The following is an 11,513-nucleotide window of genomic DNA, read 5'->3' as shown; positions in this document are numbered from 1 at the left end:
AGTTTCTCTTTTATACTTTCATATTTAAATATCCTACACTGAGTTAAATAGATTTTAATATTGTATCTTTCTGCCATCTTATTTCCATAATATTAGAATTGTTTGGTTACAGCTTCTCTCTTGTCTTCAGGTTACAGTAGGACTTCCTTATCTTTAAATTTTGATTGTACATTGCACCATTATATTAGTGACTAGTCTTATAGTGACTAGTCTTCTCTGCCCTTGACTAATCTTCCTTTCCTTATCATATGCTGGTTAAAACAAAAAGTAAATAAAGCTAATAAATAAATAAAGCTAAAGTTAATGTGAAAGGAGAGATGCTGACAAATATTTTGAAGATGCAGTTTTTAAAACATAATCCCAACATCAGACATTAAAATGTGAAAAAAAGTGTGTCTCATAAATGGATGCAATATAATATTTAATATTGATACTCTCATATTCTAGCAAAAAATACTAAAAACTAAAAATTACATTTCAAGATAGGCATCAGGGAGTGCCACGTGATTTGGGTGAGTCTGTTCTAGGACCTGACTTTCATTCTAAAATACAGAATTCGGTAGTCAGTTACTCAAAACAGAACCTTTCTGGGGTAGCTGAATCATATTACCCCAAATCCACAGCAGTATCTTTCAGGTGTCCACATATATCAGAATCCTTGCCAGGAGAGCTGATAAGTCACAAAAAGGCTGACATTCATTTAAGGAGTGGGCTTGGGCTTCTGCATCTTTACCAAATCTTCCGTCTGACTCTCACACACTCCAAAGTTTAAGAACTGTTACTCTGGAACATACTTAACTTCACATCTGGCAGGAAAAAAATGCAAAATAAATGTGCCTGATGGTTGTGAAAGCCTTAAGGGACAGCTCGGGAAATCTAAAAATGCAGAGCTGGAAGAAAAGGAGTTCCAAGAAGCATAAATAAATCCTAGGAATTGTGCTGTTTGGTGGAAGCAAAGGTCTGAGGTTTGGACAATTAGGAAATTCCTTTATGGGGAGAGGAAATATATGAGATATGAGACTGTCTGGGATGTCAGGAAGGGCGGGTTCTCTAAGGAGGGAACACAAAGATAAAAATGAAAGAGAGCTCGAAGAAGATGAGTGGTGTTTTCAGAGCAGAAACTGTGTGTAAAATGTCCCAGCACGGGTGAGGGACCTGAGTCAGGGGAACCAATTATATGTGCCTCGTGCCGGTCCAGGGGGAAGGTAACGAGAGCTTGTCATGGGGGAGGGGCTGTTGTAGTGAAGAAGAGTCGAGGCCCTGGAAATATTAATAAGAGCAAAAGTATATACGTTTAACTCTTTTCAGAATTGATTTCTTCTCAAAATATGATCCAAAGTCCCCGTAACCAACTGCTTTGTGGATATTCATGACCAGAAATTGTGTACATTATTTTCTCAGTCTAGAACGTGTTCTCAAGTCTTTGAGCTGAAGAAACAAATTCAAGAAAAGATTAAAAAGTCTTTGAGCTGGGAAAAACAAGAATAGAAACTTCAAACCTCTTGTCCAAAGGATCTGTTTGGTCCTCAAAGATATTCATACTATAAAAGTTAAAAAACATGTGCATATCCATTTTCGCACAATCCAACAGCTAGGACAGTGGCATAAATACCCAGCTATGGATTGTGATTCCAGATTGCCACCTCTTATAGTGTCTAGTCTTCTCTGCCCTTGACTAATCTTCCTTTCCTTATCATATGCTGGTTAAAACAAAAAGTAAATAAAGCTAATTAGTTAAAAATTCCATAAAAGCACTGAAGTCATGAGGCCTTATCAGTTCTGTTCCTCAGATATTGACCACTGGCAATGATGTCCTTATTGTATATTTGCAACTTCCAAAGCATTTAAAAAAGGAACCAACCTCAAAAGGTTACATATTGTATGGTTCCATTTATGTGGTATTTATGAAAGGATAAAATGATGAGTGACAGAGAACAGATCAGTGGTTGCCAGCGGTTAAGGGAAAGAGGAGGGTGTAGTACAAAGGGGCAAGGGAGTTTTTTGAGTGGCGGGTATGTTCTGTGTCTTTATTGTGGTGGTGGTTATGCAAATTTATGCATGTGTTAAAATTCATAGAACTGTACATAAAAAGGTAATTTTACTGCCTGTTAATTTGAAAATAAAATTCAAAAAATGTGAACCCTAAAAGTAACGGAAAGGATAGAGTGTCGGTAAAAGCTGCCAAAAATATAGAAAGAATAAAGATACTTGAGGTATCTCAATACCTCACAATAATTAACTTCTCTGGACTTCTCTGGACTTAGAAAAACAGTATTTCATACACACACACACACACACACACACACACACACACATATTATGTGTATTTATAGCTGAATTACAGTTGAAAATAATATATAACTTTTAAAATTGAAAATTTTAGATTCATTGTCATCTAAAGAAACATAATACTTCTAATATGATCACATGCTCCATGATTATATTTGGTTTGTATGCTGTTTTCTAGGAATGAATCTGAAATGCTCCATGTTATGTGATAAATAATCATATAAAAATTATACACTCATCAAGGAGGACAATATATATAGAAAGTACTGCAGAAATTCTAGCAACTGGTTTTGATTTTCTTCTACAAATACACAAGCTATTCATCACCAATTTCTATCTTAAATATTAGATTAACTTAAACAAACCCCTGTTAGGTACCCTGTCAGAACAATTTGTTGGAAATGAATTGTTTTCAACAGGTAAATTATTACCTTCCAGTGGTGATGTTACCTTTTTATTATTATCAATTACCAGTATTAAATGGCCATTAATTATGTTTAGTGCATGCCATGTATTTTTAAAAAGTTAATTAATTAATTAATTAATTTTTTGGCTGTGCTGGGTCTTCGTTGATGCACGTGGGCTTTCTCTAGTTGAGGTGAGCAGGGGCTACTGCTTGTTGCAGTGCACGGGCTTCTCATTGTGGTGGCTTCTCTTTGTTGTGGAGCACAGGCTCTAGGCGCATGGGCTTCAGTAGTTGCGGTACGCGGGCTCATTAGTTGTGGCTCACGGGCTCTAGAGCACAGGCTCAGTAGTTGTGGCGCACGGGCTTAGTTGTTCCGCGGCATGTGAGATCTTCCCGGACCAGGGCTTGAACCCATGTCCCCTGCATTGGCAGGTGGATTCTTAATCACTGTACCACCAGGGAAGCCCCGCATACCATGTATTGAGTAGATTCCTTCAGTAGTCTCGCTTCATGGGAGAACATAGGGTAGGGTAAGCCGAGAGCCTTGTAGAGAGCAGGCACTCAGTACATTTCTGTTCTCTTCCTTTCCTCAGCCATTTGTTTAAAAAGTTCTGTAGTCATGTTTCTTTCAAGGGATGTCACCTTGAAAGGGGGCAAGTTGAGAGACCTGTGAAATCAGGAGATGTGCTTCTTGTGTTTGTCTTTCTGGTTTCCCCAGTGTCAGAGTCAGAGTTCAGTACTCTGTTATGTAATAAAGGGACACTCAAAATGCCATCCATCCCAAGGCCCTGCAGGATACAGGTGTTCATGTACATTCCAACTTAGCTGAGTGCTTTCAGATCACCTTTTATCTTATGCTCAAATATCAACACTGCACAATTACTTGTTTTGGCTTCTCATGCTATCTAGGAAGCAGAATTAGAATGCATAGGAAAAATCTGTGGATACTAGTGGTTCAGGTGTTGCAGATGAAAGTAAACATGGGTGGACTGGGAGAGAGAAGCAGAGGAAGAGATCATGATTTGTTTTGTAAAGCATTTATTTTCAAATGTGTAGGTTTACTAAAGGGGTGGTCTTAATATTTTTGCAGGCATTTTGATGGCACAAGAATTAGGAGTATTAGCTCTTTGTCACTGGGTGTGTGCTTTCAGAACCCCCAGAGTTCTCTTTTTCTTTAGGTTTTTCTTTTTTTGAGATTTTATTTTTTAATTTTTAAGAATTTATTATTATTACTTTTTTACAGTAGGTCCTTGTTGGTTATCTATTTTAAATATAGCAGTGTGTACATGTCAATCAAACTCCAGGGGAGGGATAGATTGGGAGTTTTCCTTTGGTTTTTATCTTAAGCTACTGCCCGGCTGCTCCAAAAACACATTACCCCCTCCCCTCCTCCAGGCTCAACTGCCTCTTCCACATGCATTGAATTTGTCACGGCATTAGTCCTTTGGATCTCTGTCATGTGACTCATATTTTTAAAAATTCAAGTATGTTTCAGGATAGATTGAGGCTTTGGTGTATAATATCCATACAATAAAAGTCAAGTTTTTAGGTTTAAATCCAATGAGTTTTGACAGATGTGTACAGTCTTATAACCACCACCCGAAGTGAGATATGAAATAGTTCTCTCCTTCCTCAAAGTTCTGTTTTGCCCCTTTGTAGTCATCCCCTCTCTCCATCATATCCCCTGGCAACCACATCTGACGTCTGTCCCTGTAGTTTTGCCTCTTCCAGAATGTCATTTATGAGATTCACACCATATGTAGCCTTTGGGGTCTGGCTTCTTCACTCAGCATAATGTAGTTGAGTTCCACTATACTGTATCTGGCATCAATAGTGCAATAAAAAGCTACTGCATAGCATTCTGTATGGATGTATCACAACTTGTTTATCCATTTACCAGTTAATGGACTTCTACATGGTTTCCAGTTATTAGCTATTATGAATAAAGTTGCTATAACCATCTGCTTACAGATATCAGACATATGATTTTGTTTCCCAAGTCCATGCCTCCGAGTGGAATTGCTGGGGCACATTTTCAAGTGTATGTTTTGGCTTTTTAAAAACCATCAAACTCTCCCCAAATTGCTGTTGCACTTTTCCATTCCCATCACCAATGTATGAGGGTTCCAGTTCCTCCACATCCTTGTCAGCACTCTGAAGTTTTAATATATTTCTCTTTTATGCATTTTAGTAAATGGGTAGTGGGATTTCATTGTGGGTTTACTTTGCATTTCCTTAATAGCTACTGATGTTGAACACTTTAAATGGCCTTTTTGCCCTCTGTATTACTTCTTTGGTCAAGTGTAAACACTTCAGTACCACAGTCCATGATTGGTTGAATCCAGGGATGTGGAAGAACCGAAGGTGTGGAGGAACCATGGGTACGGAGGACCCATTATAAATTCTATGTGGATTAACCCCTGCATTGTTCAAGGGTCAACTTTGTTTCAAAGAGCAGAAGTTTTAGATCTTAGTGAAGTTCTGTTTTGTCATTTTTCTCTTTGATGACTCATACCTTTTGTGTCATATGTATGAGATCTTTACTTAACTCAGGGTTATTTATAAAGACTTCTGTGCTTTCTTTGAGCATTTTTACACATTAAGTTTTACATTAGGTCTGTGATCTTTTTAAGTTGATTTTTTGTCTATGGTGTTAGGTTCCTTTTATGTATATGTATATGTCCAAAAATACAGCATCATTTGTTGAGAAGACTTTCTTATCTCCAATGAATTATGTTGATACATTTGTCAAAAAGCAGTTGACCCCCTATAAGTGGGCATATTTCTGAAATATTCCTTGGTTCTATAAGTCTGTTCTTATGTCAAAAAGATATTGCCTTGATCACTCCAGCTTCATGTTAGGTCTTGAATGAGATAATGTAAGTCTTCCAACTTTATTCTTCTTTTTCAAATGATAATGAGTATTCCAATGCATGAGAAAACTACCTTTCCTTTAATTTCCTTATTATTTTCACTGCATGAATCTTGTTATTTTATGATATTTATCCCTACATATTATATATGCTTTGATACTATAAATAGAATTGTTCTGTTTCAATTTCCAATTGTTCATTACAAGCATATACATAAAAAATAAATTTTTCTATATTGATCTGTGTCCTGCAGTCTTGCTAAGACAACTTATTAGTTCTAGTAATCTTTATGTAAATTCCATGCGAATCAGTACATAATCAGTTCTGTTGTCTGTGAATAATTACTGTTTCATTTCTGTCTTTCCAAATGATATATCATTTATTTTCTTTCTTTTATTTTACTGTCTAACTCTCTAGGACAATGTTAAATAAAAGTGGTGAGAATATACATCCTTACTGTATATTCATTCTTAGAGGAAATCATTAACTCTTTTGTCATTGAGTGATTTTAGCCATTAGTTTTTTCCTAGCTCTTTGTCAGGTTGAGATTGTCCCCTTCTGTTCTTAGTTTGCAGAGAGTTTTTATTATGATGCTGAAGTTGGTCAAGTGCTTTTTCTTCCTCTGCTTCCTGCAGAGGTAGGATGGAGGGCTACCCTTTCCCCTCCTCAGGAGAAGGACACTTTTTGCTTCTACTACCCACCGCCGCTACCACCCTCACTCAGGCCTGGAGTGAAAGCATTCGCTGACCCCACCCACCCCCCACCCCCCGCTTAATGCTCTTTTTCCCATGTGAGAAGGGTTTGGGGATGAGGGCTGTGTTTTTTGCCTGTTGGTTGCCTTTTTAACTGTGTACTATGGACATTTATGAGGCGACTTCTCATTGGCAGAAACAGTGCTTATGTCTAACTCACTTCTTTTCAAGTCTGGATGGATTCTGAGGGACCTGGTGAGAAGAGCATCTGTCTCATATTTTTTTAACCTAAACATTTTAATTTGTATTTATAAATGTTTTCTAAAATTCCAAATATATGTACATATATATACATACACACACACGTATATATATACACATATATAAAATTATGACATTACACATATATTGAAAGATAGTAAAAACTACAGTGAAATGGCATTTATTACCATAACATCCCTATTCCCTGTGTATAAGAGCAGTGTAACCTCTTCAAGTTTCACGCCTTTGTTCTCTTCCTTACCTATTCCAAACCCTCCATGAAGCTAATCTGACATTTTCTACTTCTCTAATACAGCAGCTTTAAATACCTTTCATGTACTTGCCTGTCAACATAATCAATTTTTTGAAAATTTCTGTAATTTTTTTTGTGGTACGCGGGCTTCTCACTGTTGTGGCCTCTCCCGTTGCGGAGCACAGGCTCCGGATGCGCAGGCTCAGCGGCGACGGCTCACGGGCCCAGACGCTTCGTGGCATGTAGGATCTTCCCGGACCTGAGCACAAACCCGTGTCCCCTGCATCGGCAGGTGGACTCTCAGCCACTGCACCACCAGAGAAGCCCGAAAATTTCTATAATTTTAAGAATTATTTAATTTAGTCCTACTTCTTGTCCTCAGAGATAACAGTTACAACTCATCAATTAACTAAAACAAACAAACAAGCAGACAATACAAACAAAATATTCACTAATGTTTCTGTAAATGTGTCAGATGGAGGACTCTGTACGTTTAGCTTGTTTTTTGTTGAATGTACAGGTCAGAACAGAAATGCTTGATACCCACTTCCTTTTTGATGCTTTCCAAATTTATTTAAATTACCAATAACGCTTTATTATTTTGCTATTGATGCTTTTGTGCAAAGTGCTTAAGAAAGGAAAAAACTATCTTTATTCTTAAATTGTTTAACTTTATGCTCATGTGTGTATCCATACAAATAAAGAGGTCTGTGATAAGGATGCTAGTGATGGAGCATAGCAATATACCGTTGGAGCTTAGTGATTAAAAGTGCCTCACATTGTGTATCATACTTTTCATGTAAATACTTCCTGGGATGTCATTCATAATTTCTAATAGAGATTTAATTTTTAAAGTAAAACTGTATGATATAGCACTAAAATGGTACCTAATAGCATAGAAACCTCTTACATATCATCATGAATACCTTCCCCCCAATTAATTACTAATATGAGAACATTGTTCTACCTTATAAAATTTTTGTCATGTAAAGAAAATATATAACATCAATTTAGTTAATGAAAATGAGCTGCATAACAGCTAAAAATTCAATGGTTTCATAATGACTCATATTTGCACCTTCATCATCATTATCTTCAGGTGTGAAAATATCCTCAGTGATTAATATCTGAGTAGGCTGCTAGTATATTTCCATAACTGTGACTGTGATGCTTTTAGTATCAAGCTAACAATAAATAATGAGATGTTGTATTTGAAAAGATTAGAGAACCAAATTGAGTCAATAAGCTAAAAATAATGAGATGTTGTATTTGAAAATATTTGAGAACCAAATTGAGTCAATAACATTCCTGACAGACAATAATAATCCTCTCAGTGCAACCCAGCCCAAACTCAACAACACAGTAATTGGGAAAAATTGCAGACATCATTAGTGGTTTTCCTTAATTTGATCTTTTCATCTTCTATTTTAGAGGGCAGTAATGTCAAAGCTTAAAATCTTCACCATGTGTAGCTCTTTAATTCTTCTCATTTTAATCAGTGTTTTACTTCTGAACAAAATTCCTATTAATTTAGTTCAATATATATTTGAATTATTGACACAGGTATTAAAATTATGCTTAGGATATAGATTCAAGGAAATTAGAACTAAATATAAATAATCAATGGCTAGAATAATTGAATCATTTTAACATAGCATTATTGAATGTTTCATTGTCTTTTGTTTTGTAACAAAAAAACTGTAAACATAACAGCTTAAGGCAGTATACATTCATCATTGTATGTCTTCTGTGGGTAAGGAATGGCCTTAAATGGGTCCTCTATTCATAGTCTCTCTCAAGGCCTGAATCAAGATCTGTAGTCTCATCTGAAGGTTTGACTGCAGAAGGGCCCACTTCCATGTTCCCTCATAGTTCTTAGTAGCCTTGAGTTCCTTGCAACTTGTTAGAGTGAGGTCTTCATATCCTTGTTGGCTTTTGACCAGAGACCTCCTCAGTTCTTTGCCATGTTAGCCTCTGCACTGTGGCAGCTTGTTTCATCACTGCGTGCAAGCAAAGAAGCAATAAAGAGAGTCTACTAGCAATAAGAAGTCACAATTTTAACCTAATCATTGAAATGACATCCCATCAACATTGCCTGTTATTGGTTAGAAGGAAGTTATTCATAGGGAAGGAATTACACAAGTCTCTTAATACCGGATGTGGGGGTCTTTGGGGTCTGTGTTCGAGGCTTCCTACACATTGAAATAGCATTCGTTACACAAACCAGGTATTGTTTGAATCTTTTGTTAGACTAACTGAAATTCTTCATCCTAATATTAAGTTGCTTTGGAGAATTTGAAACTCATACACTGTTCATGGTTTTTTTTTACCATGTCACCAAAATTTCTTCTCAACCAAAATTTTTTTCTGAATTCAAATTGTACCATAATTTATAACAACCTTTCATTTCAAAACACAGTGTTAGAAATACAGATGAAGATGGTTATTAGGAACATAATGGAAGAAGTCAAGAAATGATTTTTTTCAAATTCTTTTCCTGCCAGCTTTTACGTATCTTTGAGATCATTTCTTCTTTTTCAAATGGATATAGCAATGCCATCCCATTTGATAGTTTTTACAGTTTAACATAAGGTAATAAAAATAAAGCACTTAATATAGTACTAGTACACATTGTTACATAAATGGGCTTTATCAGTATTATGCATATCATTACTTAAAGAATGAGGAAGCCTATTGATGAAAAACTGTTAGCTCATCCTTAGTAAACTGAAGTTGTTTGCTAATTTTGGAACATTTTTGCTGGTAAGATTATTTAAAGTGACATTTAAGTGAAATAGAATTGAAATGATCAATTATTAATTAGTTACTGAATCGTGGGCTACAAAGGAGCCATGTCTTATTGAGAAGTTTCCATAAATCAGTTACTGAGGTCGTATTTCCAGATTTAATATTGTCAAAATGTCCATATTTTCCAACATGATTGACATCGATGCAATTCCTATCAAAATGCCAATGGCATTTTTCACAGACACAGGAAAGATGTCCTGAAATTTGTATGAAACCACAGAAGACTTCAAACAGCCAAAGCAATCTTGAGAAAGAAGGAAAAAGATGGAGGTTTCACACTACCTGATTTCAAAGTATATTATGAAGCTATAGTAATCAAAACAATATGGTACTGGCATTAAAACAGACAGATAGATAAATGGAACAGAGTAGAGAGTCCAGAAATAAACCCATGCATATAAAGTCAACTAATCTTTGACAAAGACACCAAGAATACGCAATGGGAAAGGATTGTCTCTTCAATAGAATGTGTTGAAAAAACTGGACAGCCACATGCAAAAGAATCAAATTAGACTCTATCTTACACCATCCACAAAGATCAATTCAAAATGGATTAGAGACTTAAATTTAAGACCTGTAACCATAAAACTATTAGAAGAAAACCTAGGGAAAAAAACTCCTTGACATTGGTCTTGGCAACACCTTTTTGCACGTGGCAAAAAGAGCACAGGCAACGAAAGCAAAAATAAATGAGTGGGACTGCATCAAACTGAAAAGTTTCTGCACAGCAAAGGAAACAGCAAAATGTGAAGGCAACCTACAGAATGGGAGAAAATATTTGCAAACCATATATCTGATAGGGAACTAATAGCCAAAATATATAAGGAACTCATACTACCCAGTATAAAAAACAGCAACAACTATAACAGCAACAACAAATAACCTGATTAAAAAATGGGCAAAGGATCTGAATGGACATTTTTGCATAGAAGATTTATAAGTGGCCAAGAAATACATGAAAAGATGCTCAACGTCACTAATCAGTTAGAGAATGCAAGTCAAAACCATGATGACATATCTCCTCACACCTGTTTAGATGGCTATTTTCAAAAAGTCAAAAAATAGCAAGTGTTGGTGAGGATGTGAAGAAAAGGGAACCCTTGTACACTGTTGGTGTGATTGTGAATTGATGTAGCCACTATAGAAAACAATGTGGAATTTTCTCAAAAAACTAAAAACAGCACTGATGTATGATTCAGCAATGCCATTTCTGGGTATATAGGCAAACAAAATGAAATCAGTATGTCAAAGAGGTATCTTCACTCCCATTTTTATTACAACATTATTCACAGTAGCCAAGATATGGAAACATCCTAAATGTCCAACAACAGATGAATGGATAAAGAAAATGTGACACACACACACACACACACACATACACACACACGAATATTATTCAGTCTTAAAAAATAAGGAGATCCTGCCATTTGTGACAACATGGATGAACCTAGAGGATATTATGCTAAGGAAAGAAGCTAGACAGAAAGACAAGTACTGCATGATCTCACTTATATATGGAATCTAAAAAAATTGAACTCATAGACAGAGAGAGTAGAATGGTGGTTTCCAGAGGCTGGAGGGAGGGAAAAATCAATCTATAGATATTGGTCAAAGGATACTGACTTTCGGTAATAAGATGAAGATTTGAAGATCTACTGTACAGCATGGTGACTATAGTTAATAATAATGTGTACTTGAAATTTGCTAAGAGAATAAATTTCAGTTGTTCTCATCACAAAGAAAGAGGCGTATATAGAAAAAGAGAAAGTTTAACTTAGACATAACCGTCTTTTCTAAAATTTGTTACCCTGCATGGAAACAAAATGAAATAGTAAAGTAATTTGCGATTAAAAAAAGTAAGTTGTGTACGTTAAGTACTCTATATTCACTGTATATTTAAATACCTGCCAACTAGTGTTTAATGTTGCCTA

The sequence above is a fragment of the Phocoena phocoena genome, chromosome 3 (genome assembly GCF_963924675.1).
Source record: "Phocoena phocoena chromosome 3, mPhoPho1.1, whole genome shotgun sequence".
Taxonomy (NCBI): domain Eukaryota; kingdom Metazoa; phylum Chordata; class Mammalia; order Artiodactyla; family Phocoenidae; genus Phocoena; species Phocoena phocoena.
The sequence above is the reverse complement of the archived record's forward strand: the minus strand, read 5'-3'. Positions refer to the sequence as shown.